Raw genomic sequence first — 10189 nt, 5'->3', positions numbered from 1 at the left:
TCCTTAGCGTTCATTCAGCTCCCCACCCCCTTGACAATGCGAAGTGGCAGGAGCGTACTGCGCTTCCGGGGAGGGGGGGTTTGAGCGAAGGTGCGTTCAGCTCTCACACACCCACACACACACACACTCCTCCTTCCGAACGCGGAGAGCGACAAGCAGGCATTTTGGCAGAAGCAGCACAAAGTCCATTTCTGCTCAGCGTGAGTTCAGCTGCCCCCCTTCACAAAGCGAGTGCAGACACATCGACGTCTGATCGCTGCGTGCAGTGTGCAGTGTTGGTCTGAGGTGTTTAAGAATGTAGAAAGTGTTTAAGAGCATAGGAAGTGTTTATAAGAGCGTGGGAAAAGTTAACAAGAGAGTGAGAAAGGTTTATAAGAGTGTGGGAAGGGTTTATAAAGCCTTAAAATATGTATAAATAATAAAATAAATATAGGTCGCTACTTCGCGGATTTTCACCTATCGCGGGGGGCTCTGGAACGTAACCCCCGCGATAGGTGAGGGATTACTGTATACCCAAAAGCACTGCAGTAGTACTCAATGTATCTTTATTTCTTAAATGTTAATGTTTTACTGTTTCATAATTTATACGCTTCTTATATGTTGTTCAAATTCTTTTATCAAAATATTTTAGTTTAATAATTTATATTTATATGCAATGTGCTTCTTATACATTAATTCATATTCTCATATGATAATTATGTTAATATCCATCCATCCATCCATTGTCTCCCGCTTATCCGAGGTCGGGTCGCGGGGGCAGCAGCTTGAGCAGAGATGCCCAGACTTCCCTCTCCCCGGCCACTTCTTCTAGCTCTTCCGGGAGAATCCCAAGGCGTTCCCAGGCCAGTCGAGAGACATAGTCCCTCCAGCGTGTCCTGGGTCTTCCCCGGGGCCTCCTCCTGGTTAGACGTGCCCGGAACACCTCACCAGGGAGGCGTCCAGGAGGCATCCTGATCAGATGCCCGAGCCACCTCATCTGACTCCTCTCGATGCGGAGGAGCAGTGGCTCTAGTCTGAGCCCCTCCCGGATGACTGAGCTTCTCACCCTATCTTTAAGGGAAAGCCCAGACACCCTGCGGAGGAAACTCATTTCAGCCGCTTGCATTCGCGATCTCGTTCTTTCGGTCACTACCCATAGTTCATGACCATAGGTGAGGGTAGGAACATAGATCGACTGGTAAATTGAGAGCTTCGCCTTGCGGCTCAGCTCCTTTTTCACCACGACAGACCGATGCAGCGCCCGCATTACTGCGGATGCCGCACCGATCCGCCTGTCGATCTCACGCTCCATTCTTCCCTCACTCGTGAACAAGATCCCGAGATACTTGAACTCCTCCACTTGAAGCAGGATCTCGCTACCAACCCTGAGAGGGCACTCCACCCTTTTCCGGTTGAGGACCATGGTCTCGGATTTGGAGGTGCTGATTCTCATTCCAGCCGCTTCACACTCGGCTGCGAACCGATCCAGAGATAGCTGAAGATCACGGCCTGATGAAGCAAACAGGACAACATCATCTGCAAAAAGCAGTGACCCAATCCTGAGCCCACCAAACCGGACCCCCTCAACGCCCTGGCTGCGCCTAGAAATTCTGTCCATAAAAGTTATGAACAGAATCGGTGACAAAGGGCAGCCCTGTTGTTTATATTCATTTATGTTGTTGTAAATGCTCTTTATTTGTTGAAAAATAAAATTGGCAATTAAACTTATTTTATAAATACTACATTTTTTTCCCTTGCACTCAGTGAGCGAAGCCACTGGGTAATCAGATAGTCCCCGATAAGAAGGATGAGGCAGACCAGAATTAAGGTAGAAAGATCTCAGTTAATTGCTGAACGTTGCAAAGGAAGGAATTGTTGCAATGGCTTTGTAGAGCTAAATGTTTATTTGCAGATAAATATTTATGTGTGGTTTCTGAAACAGAACCAATACAATAACATAAAATAACTCACAAAAATAAAGGTTCAGAGAACGCTAAAACAGGTAATGCCCAAAAAGGTCAGTAGATGGCAGCAGAAATTAACAGAGCGCTATGACGTGCTGTCGTTGGCAAAAGGCACTAAATAAAACTTACCAACTGCGTTAGCGCTGTACAGACTCAAACAAATCACTACTTAAACAACTATTACCAAGTCTGTTTTCTTGAAGCTCTTATATATTAGTAAAGAAGCAACATTTCCAAATGTACTTATACAGTTTTGAACGTTAAACTGAACACACTTTGACATAAAGGGTTGTCTGAACATGTTAGTAAAACAACGTTACGAGCTTTATAATTGCTTGCAAAAATTATTTCTAATAAAATAAACAGCAAAGCGTAACTTACATCAAACAGACGCACACAAAGTCAACAAACAATTGAATAAATATGGCTATGTGCAGACTCCTGCAAGTACAGCATTTTCTGCGTATCACATACAGAAATAACACGTGCGCATGCTCACGCATAACCTGTGAGCGTGAATAACGCAACAGACAGCGTGCTCAGACTTTTGTACAGGTTCCTTTTCACTCCCATCTTATTTTTCTCCAGTCACTTTCTCTATTAAACACAGTAATTTCCTGTAGTCTGCTTCTAGACTCACACCTGATAAGAATCACAAACTTGTGCTTCTCAAATATACTCTCAGTCTTCTGTCCATTTTCAAGGCTGATTCTTTCCTCTTTGCTTTTAACAGAGGTTTCTTCAATATTGTCAGCAGATGGATCTTTTCAGAAGTATTCAACCATTTTTTTCTGGACACTATTCATTTTTCTCTTTCAGTACAAGCCCTTGAAGTTAATTATATTGGTATAATAACTTTATTATGCCTCATTAGTTTATTGTCATATTGTATATTATCACCTGTACATATCTCTCTCCATCCACTGTGGACATCTAGGACCCAGACACAGACAGGCAGACACCAAATGTCTCAAATCACACACGTTTTTATTTACAACCCCTTTTCCCGACACCACAAACAGTGCAATAATCACCACTAACAGTCCTCTAGACCTCCTTCTCTCTCTTCAACCGCCTCCAACTCCTCACTCACAAGCTCCGTCCTCTTCCACCCGACTCCACCTCTCCAAATGGCATAAGGCAGTCCTTTTTATAGTACTCCAGGTGTTCCACAATTAACACCCGCGGCAATACTTCTGGGTGTGGTGGAAGTGTTGCCTGGGCATCCAGCTCCTCTTCTGGCAGCACTTCCGGTTGTGGCGGAAGTGCTGCAGACCACAGTTCCGGAGCTGTCCAGGCACTCCCTGGTGGTGGTCACGTCCCTCCATAGCAGGGGTCCTCAATCACAGTCCTGGAGGACCGCAGTGGCTGCAGGTTTTTGTTCTAACCCGGTTGCTTAATTAGAAAGCAATTCTTGCCAATAATTTAATTTCATGGCTTGTTAGAGCTTTAACTCTTCTATGTCAGGTAATTCTCATATCCTAGATTTTCTCCCCCTTTCTAAGGATATCATCCAAATGATTTGAAGGTTAAAAAGGAGGAGTAATTCTCAGTCCTTCACTTTTTTCTCTTCACTTTCCTTCCAAGTATTTAATTAAACTCCATTGTGCATGATAAATACACACAGAGGTAAATGGTAACAACTTAAATGGAGAACTGCTGGTCTCTTTTGTCATTTACATGTTTTTGCTAATTAGGAGCAATTAAAAACCAAGAATACAGCTGTTTAAGACTAAAATAAGCAATAAGTTTTCAAAATCTTAACGAGCGAGACAACTAAAGTGAAGCAGAAGTGTTACTTGAGCAATAAGTGCTTCTTATTAAGCAATTGGGTTAGAGCAAAAACCTGCAGCCACTGCGGCCCTCTGGGACCATGATTGAGGACCCCTGCTCCATAGGGTTGAGCTTCCAAGCTCTGTGACCCCCATGTAATCCCGGGAGGTTGCCCCCTTGTGGTCCAGGGAAGATACTGCCCTTTACCCAGTCCTTCCCTTCTTCCGGCGTCCCAGTGGGGCAAGGTCCCTGGACATCTGTCACACCCCACAAATGTGGCACAAGAATTTCACTATGCTCTTGCATTGTATGTGACAATACTCTACTCTAATCCAAACTAACATATTTCTAACCTTCCATATGGCATCCTAAATGCATTTCTCAATTTCTCTTATTCTGTTATTCTTTCATTGTCACAAAAAAAAATCCTTGTGAGCCAAAAGAAATGTTGGGAAACCAGTGGGCCCCTGTCTAATGCCAGAAGCTGGTAACTGCAAAAATGTCAAAATAAAGAGCACTCATGAGTGCTAATAATGCCAAAGAATTTAGAGCTCCCAAATGTTCCGACTCAGTCTCATCCGAGTCCAAGAGTGACTGACTTTTTTCGGAGCCGGTTGGTTTTATATCACTGGTTCCTGGAAGTGGAATGACTTACTCATGGGAGATATCGAAGTGAGGTCACTCGACATCCCACCGATTTCCCTCTGAACTATGGAAAGAAAAGATGCCGTATCTCGTTTCAGAGGTGGAATTGCTTATCTCTCTAGAGCCCTGAGGATGCCTCCTATTTGCATCTGCATAACACCAAGAATATCCGCCCGTCTTTTTTAACTTATAAAATGCAATTCCATTTTTCTTTTTAGTTTTTTTCAGACTTTAGTATTAATGACCTTATCCCTCCTCCTCCCACACCACTCCATAGTTTCACAATACTGTACATGTACTGCTAACTTGTCCTTTTTCCATCCCTCTCTTTGATATTTTGGACTTTTTCCTAGCTATCTCATTCATTTATGTATTTGTTCTAATTTTTATTATTGTATTTATCTCCTTTGTTCAACTTGTAAAGGTTGGCACATGGCAGAGTTGCAACAGGTATTGTTTTTTATTTCACAGCCCAGCATACTTTTGTTGTGTTTAAACAGGCCATCTTTGGAACAAGGTGTGTTTGCTTTGACAAGACTTGAGACTGATGTTGTCTCCTCGACTGTCATGAGTTGGCTGCTTTATTTTTTTTTCTTGGAAGAGCTACGTTCTCTATGGAAAGTATGTGTGGGATTACTGGTTTTGTGTCTTACATACCATTTTCAGCCAAGTTTATTCATTATTACTTTTACTAGGGAAAAGATTAACTCATCATTTTTAAGTCATTTACCATTCCACAGCACTATCTTACGTTATTCATGGGTGGCACCATTTTGTGGGTTTTGTTGCTAGAACGCTGTGCCTAGTTGCCAAGTGGGGGACAACAGTTATGTGCGCTTTGACCTCTGATGTCACCTGCACAACACTTTAAAAACCAGCAAGATACTCCATTCGCCATCCGTGATTTGGACAAGAATTTCTCAAACATACCTTTATGTATATTTCCTATTCTGATTTCAGATTAACTCTTTTAGGGCTGATGCCGACTTTTGTCGACAGCAGGGGTTGAGTTTGGATGTTGACTTTAGTTGACATCCAGGAGCAGAGGGTAATAATCAGCTGTAGACGTTGACAAAACTCACCATCAAGTTACGGATAGACCCTCTTTGCTAGGAGGACTGTTAGACTCATTGACTTGATATCGAATCCCTGTGTGTGTGTGTGTGAGGAGCGTAGAGTAAACAACGTCTAGAATGGCATTGACATCGGGCAAAATGGCAAAGCGAATGTGCAAAGCAAAATCCTCTGTGGGCATTATTAATATTTTTTGCTTTTTGCATATTATTGCTGAATCACACTCTGACTCATCAAACTCCGATTTTGATGCAAGTGATCTGGAAATTAAAAACAAAAGGTAGGTAGCTGTTTCTTTTCCAGAAAGTGCCCTTCAGAATATAAATGGTTAGAGAAACAGGTATGTAGTAAGTATGTAAGCAGTGTGACTGCTGATCTTAGAAAGCTAATGTTTAATGTTAAAGGCATATGGTGTTTGTTTTGTATGCTTTTTAGAAAACCGAGTTTTTGGGAAAAATATTCAGACCTGGGAGAAAATGAAAAAAAAATTAGCCATGAAAGAGTTCATAGCTACCCCTTCTGATTTTTAGTGTTAGAGTTAGAATTGGATCTTTTTGGTAACAACCGTTTTTCTGATCCTGACCTTGGCTCCTTTCCCAGTTCAATGTATTCATGCATTTTTGTGCAGCTCAGTCCTCTTGACAGGACAAAAAGGAGGCCATTCAGCTCACTAAGTTCCTCTTGCTTATCAGTTATACTGTAGCTACATTATCCTGTATCGCCACCCTACCCACCCAATGGAAGGTTGATTCATTTGATTGCCAATGCCAGACTAGCATAATATGTGTGTATGTGCTGCACGGTGAACTGGAGTCCCATTGTCTCTTGCGTTTTCCTATTGCTGCTGAGATACAGTAGGCTGCCCTGAAGTAGAAAGGTGCCTATAGACAGTAGGTTGTTGGATTCAACCTCCCAGCTACACATTTCTTTCACTATCTTCAAATTAGAAATTTTGTTAAACAGAAACTGCCCGATTTTTCTCACCTTGTACCCTCCACCATGCTGGAAAAAATACTGCTCAATTTCGAGGAATTAAACACCATTTCTGCATTATATAAAATCTTATTAGAATCCCTACCTTTCAAAGACCCAAGAGGACATTGGGAAGAAGATCTCTTAATCAATATATCAGAAAAGGAGTGGAAGGAAGCAAAGCAGAGAATTCACTCGAGCTCCATATGCGCAAAGCATAGAATTATTCAACTAAAATTTATACATCGAGCTCATCTGTCTCGCTTAAAACTGTCCAAAATGTTTCCAGAGCAAGATCCAACCTGCGAACGCTGTAACTAAGCTCCTGCCTCACTGGGTCACATGTTCTGGGCCTGCACCAAACTAACATCATTTTGGACCAAAATTTTTAAGTACCTTTCAGACAGCCTTGGGGTCACAATTCCTCCTAACCCATTAACAGCTGTGTTCGGTGTTCTTCCAGACGGACTTGAAGTGGAGAAGGACAAGCAAACGGTGATTGCATTCACTACACTTTTGGCATGCAGACTTATTTTGTTAAATTGGAAGAATCCTAACTCTCCTCTGATACAGTAAGTCAGTGGGAAACCGATGTTTTATATTATTTGAAATTGGAAAAAATCAAACTCTCAGTTAGAGGATCTGTACAGAATTTTTTTAAATCCTGGCAGGATCTAATCAATATTATTTTAGAATACGAGAAAAAACTATTACCGCATTTAATTCCCTTCTCCATTTTTATTTACCTATATATATTTCTTCCTTTCTTTTGTTTATTGTTGCCTTATTAAAAAGCCCTAAGCAATTCTCCTTTGGCTAAGCTCTCCTTCTCAGGGGTGGGGTTTGATTTGTCTTCAGTTTTTTTTGTTATAAATTGATCTGTTTGTATGGAATGATTACAATAAAATTAATAAATGAAATAAAAAAAAAAAAAAGAAAGTAGGTTGTTGGATTTTCATCCATTTCTGTGTTCTCAGTTCTCCCACAACCCATATGCTTGTCCGTCAACTTGCAGCGTAATTTGAAAGGATCTGAAGTAACTGTGTGATTGTACTTGTGTGTATCTTGTATGGTTTTGGAAACTGATTTTTACATGTATTTGTAGGATGTCAAATCACAGAGAGTCAAGGCAAAAAGAACTATTGTCTCTCTGGATATTCTACACTGTGCTGTATTGCAGACTTGCATTCATAATTTCGGTGCAATGGTTGGTTCCTGTCTTGTACCCAGTCCTGCTGGAATACTTTTCTTGTCCAGGATGGTTTGATATTTGAATTAAGATGGTTTGAAAATGGACCGATGGGCAATGAAAAGCGATCACTAGATTTGTCAATAGTCTTGGTTATACAGGTAGTCCCCAAGTTACGGACATCCGACCTACGACTTGCGAACGGGGCCTCGGCTGGGACGCATGCGCCTCAGTAACTGCCGCTCCGTCATCTTCGGCCTGGAGACGCTGCAAGTGGTGGCTGGATGGAAGCTGGAGGGGGGTGATTTTGCTGCTCGCACAGTGTAGTGTCCCCCGGGTGGCTCCCATGGTCCATAGTCACCGGAGCCACCGCTATCGCTCATGTGCAGGACAGAGGCTTGATGGGGCGGAGTGGGGCTACTGCTTCTGACTGGACGCAGGCTGGATGGAGCGGAGTGGGGCGTCTCAATGCCCACCCACCACACACGGCTGCCCCGTATGTTCTCGGTGTTGCGGCTGGTGATGCTGCAAGCAGTGACGCGGTTTTGGCTGAACGGAGGCCATTGAGGGTGAACGGGGCGGCGCATGGGGGTTTAGCATTGCAGTGTGCCTCGGGTGGCTGCCTGTTGAATGGGGGCGGTGGTGGGCGATTCAATAACCACCTTTGGCCGCACCGTGTTCGTTCTCAGAGGGCGGACACTGCAGGCAGCATACTGTAGTGGAGGTGACTGTGAGGTGGGCTGGTGATGAACCGCCCCTCGCCACCCCCATTCATTCTCAATAGCAAGCCTGCTTGTACTGTTACGTACATAGCAGGAAGTTGTCTGTTATCAGTACATCAGACGTGTTGACAACTGGTGCCTTCCTGCTGTGATAGCGTGTACAGTGCTGTGCAGAAGAGCTCATCTTAACCTTTTGTCTTCACCCTTCAACAATGTCTCTGAAACACAAATCTGATGCAAGTGATACAGTAAAGAAAAGAAAAACCATCACCATTAAAAATAAAGTAGAAATAATCAAAAGGTCAGAGAGAGGTGAAACTATCATTCATTGGCAGAGCACTTGGTTACAGTCGGTCAACAATAGCATTTATTAAAATAATGTACCTGTTCTTCAAATATGATATTACTTTTGTAGAGGGTGTGAAGGTAAATCAAACATTTTCTAGGGGTGCAGGGCTAAGAAGAGGATAGGAACCACTGTCCTGTTCCATCGTTAAATTTGACAATGCCATCATCTGCCTAAATACGTAGTGGTGGGTAAATCACTTCCATGAAATTGAGGAATGGGACTCTGTGAGGATGCATGGGACTTATGATCGGTGCACCCCTATACTTTACTTCTGACCCCATTTAATGTAGAGCTTGAACATTTTTACATAGTGTAGAGCTGATGCCAACAGTTTCCACCCACCTCGGCTGAAAACTTTCAAACTTATTGTTTCACAACTCCACACATCATGTTACCATGCATTCCCCATGTTCATCTTATCTATTATATGTACAGAAGTGGTCAAAATAACATCTAAAATATTTATTTCAGCCTTTACTATATCAGATTTTCAGTGGGTCAAAACTTTAAATACACTTTATTATTATTTGGTGGCATTGCCTTTTAATTCTTTAACTGGAATCAAACACTTACTGCCTTCTTCCTCAAGCTTCTCACAATACATGGCAGGTATTCTTGCCCATTCCTTCTGGCAGACCTGGTGTAACCAGACCAGACCACTAACCCTAAGTCTAACCCTAACCTTTGTGGCCTCTTTGCTCTGGCATGCATTTTCAAATCAGCCTCCAAATTGTTAACGGGAGTCAGGTCAGGCCTTTGTGATGGCCACTCCAACACTTTCACTTTGTTTAAGCCATTTTATTACAGCTTTGGATGCAGTGTTGTGCGTGAACTAGTTCAAAAGAGCACGTTCATTGAACAAGCTCATTTTTCTAAGAATGGTGAACTTAACGTAACTTATTTGCAAGTGAAGAACTTGAACATGAGCTAGTTCAGTTTTAATCCATTCCCGGACGTTTCCCATTCCCGGGAATGAAACTGCTGGAATTCCCAGCTGAACAGGAACAGTCAAGCTTGCATATATAGCGTGTAAAAGTATAAAAATCGATCAAGAAATAACAGAGTTACAGTATAGTTGAAAATAATTAAGTGGCACGTTTTTTTGGCCCACGGTGTAGTGTGTTGTTCATTAATTCAGTCCACAACAGACCAGCAGCAGTCAGTCTCCCGGCTCCCACTAAGACTGAGCACAGTGGACTGGGAGGTGTCTGCACTCTGCAGCTCACAAATGCCGGGATGGGGCAGAGTTCATTAACGTCTGTGGTGTTGACAGCTTTGAACAGCAACTTGAACTTGTGTCAGTCTATTGCATCCGCATTATCTGTTCCAAGAAACTTGCCATCACAGAATGATCACAAGAAACTGGATGCATCAGTAAAAGCTGAAATGGCGGTGTTTCAGAGCAACAGCAAGCGCGAGCATTGTTTAGAACAAATGTATCAGTATCTGATGACTGTGCCACCTACTTCAGTGGAGGCAGAGCGTGCTTTCTCATGAAGGTGCGCTCTCGCCTGGATGACCG

This window comes from Erpetoichthys calabaricus, chromosome 1 (assembly GCF_900747795.2).
Source record: "Erpetoichthys calabaricus chromosome 1, fErpCal1.3, whole genome shotgun sequence".
Taxonomy (NCBI): Eukaryota; Metazoa; Chordata; class Cladistia; order Polypteriformes; family Polypteridae; genus Erpetoichthys; species Erpetoichthys calabaricus.
Note: the sequence above shows the minus strand (reverse complement) of the source record.